Source organism: Triticum dicoccoides, chromosome 1A (genome assembly GCF_002162155.2).
Source record: "Triticum dicoccoides isolate Atlit2015 ecotype Zavitan chromosome 1A, WEW_v2.0, whole genome shotgun sequence".
In the NCBI taxonomy this organism is placed as follows: domain Eukaryota; kingdom Viridiplantae; phylum Streptophyta; class Magnoliopsida; order Poales; family Poaceae; genus Triticum; species Triticum dicoccoides.
In genome coordinates this window covers 590,013,740-590,027,929 of record NC_041380.1, presented here as the reverse complement: position 1 = coordinate 590,027,929, position 14,190 = coordinate 590,013,740, and positions in this window count along the sequence as shown.

Sequence of the window (14,190 nt, the reverse complement as noted above, 5' to 3'; positions counted from 1 at the left end):
CTAGTGGAGAGAGGAGGCGGCGGCCAGGTAGTGGCGCGCGCCCCCCAAGCCCAAACTAAATTGGACTAGGGTTGGGGGGTGGCCCCCCTTTCCTTCTCTCCTCCTCCTCCTTCCCTCCTTCTCCTAGTGGGAATAGGAAAGCGGGGGGACCGCATCCTACTTGGACCGGGAGTCCAAGTAAGACTTCCCCCCATGGCGCGCCCCCCTTGGGCCGGCCACCTCTCCTCCTCCCTTTATATACGTGGGAGGGGGGCACCCCAAAGGCACACCAAGTCTTCTCTTAGCCATGTGCGGTGCCCCCTCCACAGTTACACATCTTGGTCATATCGTCGTAGTGCTTAGGAAAAGCCCTGCGCCGGTAACTTCATCATCACCGTTGCCACGTCATCGTGTTGATGGAACTCTCCCTCGTCCTCAACTGGATCAAGATATCAAGGGACGTCATCGAGCTGAATGTGTGCTGAACGCGGAGGTGTCGTACGTTTGGTGCTTGGATCGGTTGGATCACAAAGACGTTCGACTAGATCAACCGTGTTACTGAATGCTTCGCTTTCGGTCTACGAGGGTACGTGGACACACTCTCCCCACTCGTTTCTATGCTTCTCCTAGATAGATCTTGTGTGATCGTAGGAAAAAATTTGAAATACTATGTTCCCCAACATTAATTTACCTGCTAAACGTTTTTTAAATGATATTTAAGGTGCAAACCTTGATCAATAGAGCATGATCCATCTTTCTTTTATAGTGGCGGCGATCTAGATTGCAAATGAACACCTCAACAAAACCAGATTGGAGATGAAAGAAATCATCGATGACCATGCATGCACGCCCGGCAAAACCTTGCAGGGAAGAAAAGCAAATTTCTCATCTTATGCAGAGAGAGAGAGAGAGAGAGAGAGAGAGAGAGAGAGAGAGAGAGAGAGAGAGAGAGAGAGAGACCTTAGGATTGACCACATTCAAATGCATTATGGTTGAGTGAGCACTGAGACCACCACCGGCGAGAGTAGGAAGAAGCATGAGTGGCAACACAGATGTGATGCCATGTTCAAATAAAGGATGTGGACCTATTGGGGTCTTGAGCCATGGTTATTCAGTTAGTGGCGTGTGATATATATTTTTTTCTTCCTTTTCAATGCAGCGCTTTTGCTAGTGAAACCCTATTAGCTCTATAAGACCTTAATGAAAACATGTTTGTGTGTGTTGACGCAGCCAAAAGAAAAGAATAAAATTTGTACTTTTCTAATAAACATTTGACTTTATTTATTTATTGACCAAAGTACCTGAGATTGAACAAACTGAAATAAAAGTTAAATCAAGCCTCTTCAACGTCATTAATCTCTGAGATTTTTTAAGAGCATCATGAATCGCCCACCATTTGCTGCTCCACCCGCAGAGCTTCTTGCCTCATTTATGGGGGGTGGCGCCTGTCCAGTGCCGGAAGGTCAAGGAAATTGATTGCCATTGTAGTAAGTGTGTGGCCCAGCTCATAAGGGCTATGCGGACTTGACGTATGTCATCCTCGCCTTCCTCCAATATCTCACTAGCAATCCCTCGTGAGCCCAGTTATCAGACATTGCAAGCTTAGCATCTATTTTTTGTATAGGTGGGAACCTTTTTTGTGAATACTAATATGTGGGAACCTACAGTATGGGTGAATGCACTGTGGCCCGGAAGACACCCCCCGCCAAGGCAAGTTAACAACTAATTCATCATCAGCCTGTTGGTGAAGACCGGGAACACAAAAAATCGAAGTAGGAGAACCCCTAACCAAAACTCATGTGACACTATTGCCGCCATGGCCATGACTGTCAAAAGCAGCGGACGATGATCCGCAAGATCAGAGACCATTGATCTGCAAGACTCAAGATACCTTAGGTTCTCCGGAGTCGTGGGAATTATTTCTTTGTACGATGCCGTCTTCACAATTATGATGTCGGCACCAAGGAAATACAAACATAGCATAGTACAAAAAATTGAAACTGCTCTCCAACGTTAATCTATGGTTTCCCTTGTCTCTGGTAGCAGTTCCCCTATTCTCGTGATGCCTGGAAGGATGCCTGAGACTAGGGGAACTGGCGGACAAAGGAGAGCTCTTCTCCTTTGGCAGCAATAGAATTTGTACAGTTAGAGAACATAAACTTCTCCTTTGGTGGCATCGAGATCTATCCCCGGCCCTCCATCTCCCAGTCTCGGGTGAAACCCAAAATCCCTCGGATTGGGTGGCGACAATGTTGTGGCGTTGTTTAGAATCTTGAAGGAGCCTCCTGGGATGGTGGAGTGGTGCTTGAGGCTTGGCGTGAGTGGCGGTCTGTCGGTGATGCATCCGTGGTTTTCCTGCTCGGGAACTTGCGGTGGGCTTCATGGTTCTTGTCAAAGGTGGTGACGGTGTATGGGTTGTGGTCTCCATGCTTGTCAACTCCTCCTGGGCTCCTGGCAATAGGTCGGTCCTGTCCATGCACGCTCTTGGGTGAGTTTTCCCCCCACTGATGGTGTGGTGTCCTAGGATCCAGGACGAGAGGGCCGAGGGGCATCTTTGGAGGAAGAGACAGATGGCGGGCCTTCCTCGGCGGTGGGCTGCTCCCTTGTTGTGGTCGCATCAATGGCATGATGTGGAGTTTCCATAGGAGTCAATGGTCTAGCTTGTTTTTTTTTGCGGCAAAATGGTCTAGCTTGTTATGGGTCCATTGAGAGCATGTTAGTAAGCTGTTCATTAGCATCTTGTTTCATTGTCACTTTCTTTTTTCTTCTTCTTTTTCTGTTGTTTCCATGGATGTAAAGCGAGATGAAAGCCTTTTTTGGTAACTCTATCACTATGCATGATGAATTTACTTTTGCCTACTTTATTTATTGAGAACGGGGCAGTAGCCCAATGGCGGGGATCACGGTGGTGCACTAGGTGACCAGAGTTCGACTCTTGCGTGGAGCGAATATATTAGAGTACGTAATGGGCATGGCCCATTAGTCTTAGGGTTAATTAGAGATAAGGATCGCTTGCTTGGGAGTCGGAGATGTATCAATATAATCAAGTAAGAATTAAGAAGAAAATCCCTTCCCTCTTGTCCGGCCGTGGGCAAAAAGGCTTCATGGTGACGGTGACGGTGTATGGGGTGTGGTCTCCATGCTTGTCATCCCCTCCTGGCAATAGGTCGGTCCTGTCCATGCATGCTCTTGGGTGGCGGCGTGGCAGGGGCGGAGCCAGTGTTAAGCCGTTGGGTGCAAGTGAACCAAACCACTTTTTTTGCCCCCACGTATATATACATGGTATTGATTAGCTATGAACCCACTAAAAAGATCTCTTTTGAACCCATTAAATCACAAATGCATAAGGGCATGTGCATTAGTTTAGACAACTGCTGTCTGTAGGTTTCCTGCATGTCAGTTTATAGACGATAGCTATAGACACCTTGTACAGTAGGTCGTCTATTTGGCTATCTACAACACAACACGGTATGATGTTTATTTGCATGCATGCTGATTTTTTTTTGAAACGGAGGCAAAAGTTTTGCCTCATCCATTAATTAAGATAGAAAAGAGTTTGTTACAGGACACCCAACAAACACGGCATGCAGATTATTCGCATGAAATAAAAGACCCTAGCTTCTTTGCGCCGGCGGTTCGGCGTACCATCGGCGCAGGTTAGCCTCGGCAGAGGTGGAGGAGAGCAACATTGGCGGTGGAGCACTCTTATGCTTAAACACTCTTGCATTACGCTCGTTCCAAATCGTCCATGAGACGAGCATAGTGAGGGAGGCCTTGGCTTGGCGGTTCGGCATACCATCAGCGCAGGTGCTTGCCCACCACTCGTCCACCGAGTCGAACAGGGGCCAAGCAGAAGTGGCAAGCCCGTGCATGAGGAATTTCTCAATGACCAAAGACGCCGGGTGTAGCGGCACTTGTAGAAGAGGTGAGGTCTGCATTCCTGCACCGACCTGCAAAGAGGGAAGAGATCGCAATTTTGCCACCCACGCTTTGCCAATCTATCCGCCGTCCAAACTCTGTCTTGAAGGGCCAACCAAGCAAAAAAATTGACTTTGGGGGGGGGGGACATTCCAAACCATTTTGTCCAAGGGAGAGAGGACCGTCTGTTGGGGATATTACTACTGGGCGTAAACCGGCCTATCTGGGCCGGATTAGCTTCATCAGTAGTTAAAGCATGTTAAAGCCCATGAAGGTAGATGAGGGCTCAAGACCCATAATCGGTTGAGAGCCCGTAGCCGTAAACCGGCGTCAATATGTAACTTGTATTGTAAGTTAGGAATAAGTAGAGACCAAACCGGAAACATCTATGAGCCGGTGTTGGGACTCTGTAAACCGACGGGCGTCACCCATGTATATAAGGGGACGACTCAGCGGCGGTTCAAGGACACAGACAACAATTCGAGACATAGGCGAAGCTTATTGCTCCCTAGTCATCGAAACACCCATCAATTCCATCACAACTAGACGTAGGCTTTTACCTTCATTGAAGGGGCCGAACTAGTATAAACTCTCTTGCGTCCTTGTGTCCGCTTTAACCCCTTCAAGCTAACCCGTCGCGATGGCTCCACGACTAAGTCCTTTCTCTAGGACATCTACTGTGACAAAAACACAACAGTTCGCGCCCACCGTGGGGCTATCGCACGATGGTTTCCGGTTCTTGGAGGGCCGCTTTGAAGGACTCAAGGGCTACGCTATAGGTCGGATGACTAAGAGTCGTCGCAGCAAACTCTACATCGACGACGCAGGCTGGGGCCCCGAGGCCGGCTCAATTGAGTACGGGTACCGGGTCCCCTTTGGTAGCATTCACGTTTTCATTGGCAAGATCGGTGAACCGGGCCCTGAGCCGGACATCTGCACCGGCCTCGTCGAGACGGCTCAGCGTGCGCGATCCGCCCGGATTAAACCGGCCATGAAGCGTGCCTTCGTGGGAATGATTCATGGAGGGAGTTATGAGGATGGATCGGAGCTTCACGGGGCAACTACCGTTTGTTCCGGTGACGACTTTTCGACCGGAGAAACCGAATCTCTTTATCAGCTACAAGATGGCCGGATTGAGAGCTGTTCTGATGGTGACAGTATTCCGGACCCCTCTGATCTGCCTAACCGGGTTGGAATATTCATGACCGGAACACAAGCAGCGCTTCACTCTTCGACAGCCGCGGCAACGATCTCCGGTTCAGCAGCGGCAATGGCTGCCGGGGCAGGGGGCCCCGTGCGCCCGCCGGCTCAGGTTCTATCAGAACTATTTGATGCATTGGCGGTGCTTATGGCAGAAGTTAATCCGCCAGATCAGGACGCGCACAACACGGAGATTGCAAAGATAAAGGAACAGATCACCCAGGCCAAAACGGATCTGGCGGCTGAGGACACCAGGATGGCTGCAGAGCGGGCCGCTTTAGACGCACAGGCCTACAGGCTTATGTTGGACCAGAGCGCATCGCATGAAGTCATGAGAAGGAAGCACCGGTCCCACTTACCTCCGGTTTTCGAGGCCAGAGACCTTTTCAACACTCCAGGACCAAGAACCAGCAATCCGCTGGAGGGGAACCGGGCAGAAGCGCCTGGGACCGATGCACCGGTTCAGCCCCGTCAGATGGACCCGCCTCGTCAAAACACCGTTATACCTTAGGATGCTTTAACACCTCCGGGTCACTACTCCAACCCAATGGACAATCTTGTTGCCGCTGCTGCACGGCTGGAGGCCATTCCAGTTGAGGGTGACTCACCGCAGGCAGTAGAGACGCGACGGGTCAAGGAACTTTGGAGGACAGCTTTGGCCCAACAGGAAGCGTACTCGTACAACCGTGACCGGATCCACTCGACCCCCCATCCAAGCCGGAGTTATAGCAGACATATGGATGAACCAGCAGTGTCGAGTAATGAACGACGTGGAGCACCCCGTGGTAACAACCCGACGGGTGGAGCTGATGACGCTCAGGAAGTGGTGAACCGGGCCCGAGCGCGCAGGGAGGCCGAGTTAGCCGCACATCATCAGGCTCGGCAGCTCACGCCGGTTCGTCCAACCATTTTGATCGAACCTGGTGTTACTTCTAGTTCTTTGGGGGTGCCTTGCCTCGTCCCCGCTTTACGCAACGTGCGCCTGCCCAAGGATTTCAAAGGCCCACGCAAGGTACCAAATTATATGGCGGATCAACCACCAAAGACATGGGTAGAGAGCTATGAGATGGCCATGGAGATGCTTGATGTGGATGACACGGCGTGTGAGAAATACTTCACCATGATGCTTGAAGGAACGGCCCGTACTTGGTTAAAAAGCTTGCCCGCTAATTCTATCAGCTCATGGGCCCAATTACGAGCCCGGTTTATCAACAATTTCAAGGATACATGTAAACAGCCTATGTCGATAGTGGACTTAGCTGCATGCATCCAGGAGGAAGGAGAGTCAACGACTCATTGGGCGCGCCGGGTTTCACAAGTGTTGCACTCCTCAGACCGCATCAACGCTGACATCGCAGTATTAACCCTAGAAGGCAACTGCAGGGGTTTGGGCCCCTGAAGTTGAAATTGGGACGGATGAAGCATCATTGCACCGACATGGGGACCCTCATGGCCGCTTTGGTAAAATATGTTGACTCTAATAGTACGAAGGATCCTGAATCTGATGATGACAAGACAGGGAAGGGGAAGAAGAACAGCAGCTCCAAAGGTCAGCAGCATCACTGGGTAGGCAATGGCGGAGGAGGCAAGCGTAAAGCGGATGGCAACATGGATTTTGTGGCTAATACCAACGTACAGGACAATGGCCAGCGGCGCAAGGGTAGGCCGAAAAATCATAGTGGAGCACCCAACCCCAACCCAAACCGCCTGAACTATCTGCTAAGCCAGCCCTGTCCAAAACATGGGACGAAGGAGGAGCCAACAAACCACCTTTGGAAGGATTGCTTTATTATGCAGGAGTTCAAGATTTCTAATAATTTCCGGTATGATCACGGATCTGGCGGTGGCTCAGGGTCCGGGCCGGGTTACGGTGGAGGAAGTTCCGGTTCAGGATTTAATGGTAATCCGGGCAGACATAATGGTCAAAATAGTCAGAACAACCAGGGTGGTTACAACCAACAGCAGCAACAGTCAGGTTACCAAAGCAACCCAAAGCAATTGAGTAGTGGGCAGTACCATGTCTTTACCACTAGCTTGGACAAGCGAGACCGGAAGGTTCAGAGGCGGGCAGTCAACTCTGTTGAACCGGCCACACCCCGTTATCTACGTTGGTCTGAACAACCAATCATATGGAGCAGAGAGGATCACCCACTCCAGATCAATAATCCGGGTCAGTTGGCTCTGGTGGTGGCGCCTCAAGTGGGAGGTTATAAGTTCACCAAGGTGCTCATGGATGGAGGGAGCAGCATTAACATCCTATACTATGAGACCTTCCGTCGTATGGGACTAATAGATAAGAATCTCAAACCGTCCAATACAGTATTCCACGGTGTAGTGCCTGGCAGATCAGCATATCCCGTTGGTAAGATAGCTCTTGAAGTGGCCTTTGGGGATGATCATGATTCCAGGTCGGAGACATTAACGTTTGAAGTGGTGAAAATCCAAAGTCCATATCATGCCCTGTTTGGGCGTCCGGCATACGCCAAGTTTATGGCTCGGCCCTGTTATGTGTATTTGCAGCTCAAGATGCCGGGTAACAAGGGGACAATAACGGTTCACGGAAGCCGCAAAGTCGCTTTGGAACGCGAGGAAGGAGATGCGGCTTATGCAGAGTCGGTTTGTGCCACCGAGGAGTTGAAGTACTATAAAGACAATGTTGATCCAATGGACATGACTCCGTTGAAGAAGCCAACTACGGAGCATGATCCGGCCCTGAAGTTCAAATCGGCAGCAGAAATTAAGCTTGTTGACTTCGTACCTGGCGATTCGTCCAAGCAGTTCAGCATTAGTGCCAACTTGGATCCGAAATAGGAAAGCACGCTCATCGAGTTCATCCATGAGAATCGGGACATTTTTGCATGGAAACCCTCTGACATGCCAGGTGTACCGAGGCAACTCGCTGAGCACACACTTAATGTGGATCCTAAATACAAACCGGTGAAACAGTTCCTCCACCGGTTTAACGAAGAAAGACGCAAGGCGATTGGAGAAGAGGTAGCCAGGCTCTTAGCAGCTGATTTTATTGTTGAAGTTTTTCACCCCGAGTGGCTTGCCAATCCAGTGCTAGTCCTTAAGAAGAACGGCACCTGGCGGATGTGTGTGGATTACACAGATCTTAATAAGGCTTGTCCAGCAGATCCTTTCGCCCTCCCCCGTATTGATCAAATCATTGATGCTACGGCGGGTTGTGAGCGTTTAAGTTTTTTGGATGCATATCCTGGCTATCATCAGATCAAAATGGCAGTTAAGGACCAGGAGAAGACGGCATTCATAACTCCTTTTGGAGCCTTCTGTTATGTGTCTATGCCCTTTGGGCTCAAAAGTGCCCAGGCAACTTATCAACAGTGTGTACAAAATTGTCTTCACAAGCAGATTGGCCGTAATGTACATGCTTACGTGGATGATATCGTGGTTAAATCCAGGGAGAAGTAGACTTTGATTGATGATTTGAGGGAAACCTTTGATAACCTAAGGACGTACAAGATGATGCTTAATCCGGACAAGTGTGTCTTTGGTGTACCGGCGGGCAAGTTATTGGGTTTTCTGGTGTCCAACAGGGGAATTGAGGCTAATCCGGAGAAGATCACAGCCATCACCTCCCTCGCTAAATCGAAGTGTATCAATGATGTTCAACGCCTGGCAGGCCGGATTGCCGCGTTAAGCCGGTTTATCAGCCGCCTTGGTGAGAAGGCGATCCCTTTGTATCATATGTTGAAGAAGACGGATCAGTTCGTCTGGAGTTCTGCTGCTGATGAAGCATTTGAGGACTTAAAGCGGCAATTGGCCAATCCGCCTGTGCTCGCCGCTCCCATTGACAACGAGCCATTACTGCTATATGTTGCTGCTAATGCTCGTGCGGTCAGCGTGGCTATTGTGGTGGAACTAAAGGAGGCAGGTAAGGCGCATCTGGTTCAACGTCCGGTCTATTATATCAGCGAGGTATTCATTGAGTCCAAGCAAAGGTATCCGCATTGGCAGAAGCTGGTGTACGGAGTTTTTATGGCAAGCCGGAAGCTTAAGCAATACTTCCAAGGGCACCCAATTACGGTGGTCAGTTCTGCTCCTTTGGGAGATATCATCCAGAACCGGGAAGCAACTGGCCGGATTGCAAAGTGGGCTATAGAGCTAGGGCCATACAGTTTGAAAAATGTGCCTCAGACAGCGGTTAAGTCTCAAGCACTTGTTGATTTCATCAATGATTGGACGGAAATGCAAGCACCTGAGGAAAAGTCGGATCATACGTATTGGACCATCCATTTTGACGGATCCAGGCAGTTGGAAGGCTCGGGGGCTGGAGTCGTATTAACTTCCCCACGAGGTTATAAGTTTTGTTATGTTCTCCGTTTAATGTTCCCTTGTACTAACAATGCAGCTGAGTATGAAGCCTTGCTCCATGGTCTTCGGATGGCTAAGGAGATGAATCTAAGTCGAGTTAAGTGCTTCGGTGATTCGGACCTTGTGGCTCAGCAAGTGTCTGGCACTTGGGACTCCAAGGACCCACTCATGGAAGCATATCGTTGTGAGGTGGATATTGTTGCAGGTTATTTTAGAGGCTATCAGGTGGACCATGTGGACCGGCGGAAAAATGAAGCGGCGGACGCTTTAAGCCGGCTGGGCTCTCAGCGCAAACCGGTCCCACCCAATGTTTTTCTGGATGTGCTGCACAACCCGTCGGTGAAGATCCCTGGTGAAGAGGATTTGGCCATTCCTGATCCGGAGGATCAATTGGTGGCAGTTCTTCATGTTATTCCGGATTGGACGCTTCCTTACCTGGCGTACAAGAACCGGGGCGAGTTGCCAAAAAAATGAGATTCTGGCCCGGCAGATAATCCGGTGATCCAAGTCCATGGCTGTCATCAACGGTGAGTTGCATCATTGCAGTGTATCAGGAGCTTTTCAATGTTGCGTGTCTCCTGAAGAAGGCCGTGAAATTTTGCGTGAGATCCACGAAGGAGATTGTGGTCACCACGCCGGTTCAAAGTCTCTGGTGGCTAAAGCGTTTCGCCATGGTTTCTATTGGTTAACTGCTCATGCTGATGTGAAGGATCTGGTCAGACGATGTGATGGTTGCCAAAGATTTTCAAGACGTGCTCATGTACCGGCTCAAGAATTGAGGATGATTCCAATTACTTGGCCGTTTGCGACTTGGGGGCTGGATATGGTTGGGCCTTTCAAAAGGTCCAAAGATAAGAAGACCCACCTCCTAGTGGCGGTGGACAAGTTTACAAAGTGGGTGGAGGCAGAACCTGTTAGCAATTGTGATGCGGCCACGGCGGTTCAGTTCATCAAAAAGGTGATTTTCCGGTTTGGCTTTCTGCACAATATTATCACAGATAACGGTACCAATTTGTTCAAAGGTGCTATGAAGGAGTTCTGCGAACGGGAGCACATCCAGCTCGACGTTTCATCAGTGGCACATCCACAGTCCAATGGTCAAGCAGAAAGAGCTAATCAAGATATCTTGAGAGGCATCAAGCCCCGGCTCATGGTTCCTTTGCAGAGAACGCCGGGTTGTTGGGTAGAAGAATTACCATCTGTGTTATGGAGCATCAATACAACACCCATCAGATCAACAGGATACACACTGTTCTTCATGGTTTATGGAGCGGAGGCGGTTCTCCCCAGTGACATCCGTCATGATTCACCTCGTGTCACGGATTATATTGAAGCGGATAACGAAACAGCACGGCAAGATGCTTTGGACCGGTTGGATGAAGAGCATGATATCGCAGCAACCCGATCGGCGATTTACCAGCAGGATCTTTGTCGTTATCACAGTCGCTGAGTCAGAACGAGAACCTTTCAGGAAGGAGATTTGGTGCTTCGGCTCATCCAAGATCAGACTGATACGCATAAGCTATCCCCACCTTGGGAGGGGCCTTTCGTGGTCAGCAAGAATCTGCACAATGGGTCGTACTATCTGATTGATATTCGAGAGCATAAGGACTCACGTACATCAGAGGAGGAGACTAACAGGCCGTGGAATATAGCTCATCTTCGGCCTTACTATACCTGAGCCATTGGCTATACTTATGTACATATTACGACAATGTATATATTTTAATAAACTGGAACCTCAGCTAAAACGGGGTATCTGTTCTTTTACATCATGTGAGGTTACACGGAGTTGCTCTAAAGCGGCCTCCGGTTTACCCCTTGAGTTCGCTTTGCTAAAAGCATCGTGTTATATCACTTGGAGGATTGGTCGTGTCCGAACCAATACCATGCCTCTTGATAGGCGAAAGCCACCAGATCACTTGGGGACTTGGTCATGTCTGAACCAGTCACGCCTCTTGATCGGCCTAAGGCCACAGAATCACTTGGGGGCTTTGTCGAACCCGAACCATGACCACGCCATTTGGTCGGCATAAATGCCACAAGAATCACTTGGGGACCTGGCTAACTAGAACCATAGTTACACCTAACGGGAGGTTGGTCATTTTTGCCATGGTTACACCATTTGATCAGCTTGAATAAATCTTTTTTGGTCGTGTTTCATACTTTTCTTTGAAGGGTTTTTTTTGCTTTTCATTGTGTTTTTAAACCGACAAAGTTTTTTAACCAATCAATTGACGGAACACAGTTCACGTCAATCCAGAGACTATTTGCCCAGTTTGATCCTTGTTGTTAACATCCTCTTATGGAGTGACACGGTGTTTATCACAACCCGGCACGGTTTTATTATAAACCGGCACAATATAGAAGGAGTTATCAGTACTCAAAATTTGGGTTATCACCCTTCCTACAAAAAATTGGTAAAACCAACGATGTGATTCAATGTCACAGGTATGATATATTTCATATTTGATTATACATATATACAGGAGTCGTTATTTCCTCCAACAGTGTGGGTTTGCAAAACTCCGCTTCAAGGTTGGCCAAGCCAACTTCACACTCAACGGTGGCAGGTATTATATATCGCAAAATTTTTGATCATGTATACTTAAAATTTTTGTTTTGGATGTTTTGACTTTATACATACAGACATCATATTTCGCCTCACGGTACAACTGCGGTGGCACTTAACGAATTTCTTATTTCAAAAAGTATTTTCAAAAGTTCATTACCACAGGAAGAACAAGTTATGCACGAAGGCATATCAACATCAAAGGTATCAGCTAGCCTATTACAAGGAAACATGGTGCCCATGATAACATAATTTTTTTTCACAAAGGAGAGACAGTTTTAAAACCGGCTTCCGGTTTAAGATTGGCCACCAGCCTGGCCTGATGGTTGTGGGTCATCCTGCGCCGCTTCAGCTTCTGTTTCTCTACCCAGTGGTTGGAAATCCACAGTTGTCCAGTCGATTCCCATTAGTGCTTGAAAAATAGCTTCATCATGGATTAGCGAAGACGGGTCAATATCGGGAGCGTAAGTATGCTTACGGATTGGAGGGATCAGGTTTTCCGATTCATGGATTGGTGTAGCTATTCGCTTGTTCTGGCTGTCATATCGGGCTTGATAATGAGACAAATCTTCTTCCTCAGCCAGTTGACAAGCTAGCGGACGTACCTCCCGGTTTATGGCTCGCAAATCCACTTCACCAAATTCTGACCCGTCTTCCTTCAAGCTGGGATAACCCTGAGCCGCTTCAATAGGATCAAAATCCGGCACCCAGGCTTTTGCCCGGATTAAAGCATTGATTGCACCAGTTCGAGCAGCAGATTTCTTCAGCTCTTCAACCCGGGCAGGAAGCACTGACAGTTTCATCAGAGTATCTTGAATCAAACTGGGCGCCGGTTTGTTATGAGACGCAGTACAGATGATCCGCTGGGCACCAGTATACAATTGTTCAACTAAGGTATAGGCGGCCTTCAATTTCTTCCGCACATCTGACCCCAAGTGACTAATGCGTGTCCCTGAAATACCATAAAGGTTTAATAAACCGGTGACTCTGTAAGAAGGCAGAACCAATTCAGAAGGCAGGCTGGCTTACCAAAGATAGCAGTGGTCATGGCATGAACGTGCCGCTTTATGCTCGTCAGTTCATTTGTCACTGGTTTTAATGCAGCCTCGGCATCCTCTGCTCGTTTGGTCAAAGCGGACTTTTCAGTGGCCTAATTCGCCCGTTTCTTCTTGAAGTTCTCCTTAAGTTGTTCCATGGCGCTTAAGGCACTGGCCAATTCCTCTTTTGCTTTGGAGGTTTCAGCCTGTTGGGTTTTCAAGTTTTCTTGAAGATCGATGACTTGGTTTTCTTTCGCCTTCAGCTCCGCCTGCAGGCATACAGATATATGTTTCAACAAGTCGGTAGAAGGATTCAAGTACCAACCACATAACAAGTTATGGCTTAGCACTTGGGGGCTAATGCATATTCGATCTTCGTCTTTTCAATTGTTTACAAAGTCCCAAGCTCAATACAAGTATTCAACTTGGCACTTGGGGGCTAATGGCTATTTGATCATATGTATTCTGATGCGGCAGTTTCAATTACTTAAAGTACTGGTTTAACTACGCTAAGTTGAACCGGCCCTTGGGGACTACATCAGCAAATTTCAAAGCATCAAGATTCATATTATTAAAGGCCCGGTTTGAAACAATATTTCAAATCGGCCCTTAGGGGCTAGGAGAGTCAGCAAGAATTAAAGCATACAAGCAGGAAGGAGCATATGGGAGTTACCTCATATTTATCTTTCATCATATTAACCAGACCGGCTTCATAGTCACGGCTGGTATACAGCCGGTTTAGATAGCCGGAATGGATATCTTGGGCGTTCAGAGCAGCGTAAGCCGTCAGATCAGCGTTCCACTTGCCTTTGCCAAAAGCAGCAAATTCTTCCTTGGCAGAATGTTTGGATAAAGCCACAGGATTGCTTGGCTCAGTATGGCCAGTGCCAGTAATGACAACTTCATCATCCTTGGTACCGCTGGTTTGCACTGGAACTGTTGGCTGATCAGTAGATTTTGCAGGACCGGTGGAGCTTTCAATCCAGAGGGAACCTGTGGGCTGATGGATAGGACCTGAGGTATCATTCGGTCTCTCTTCAGCAGTAAGATAATCATCTGCCTGCGGTGGATCGTTGGGAATATCTTCAGGGACAGCCGCTTCAAGATCGGGTGTCGTGCCTGGTTCAAGAATGACAACTTCTTCGGCCG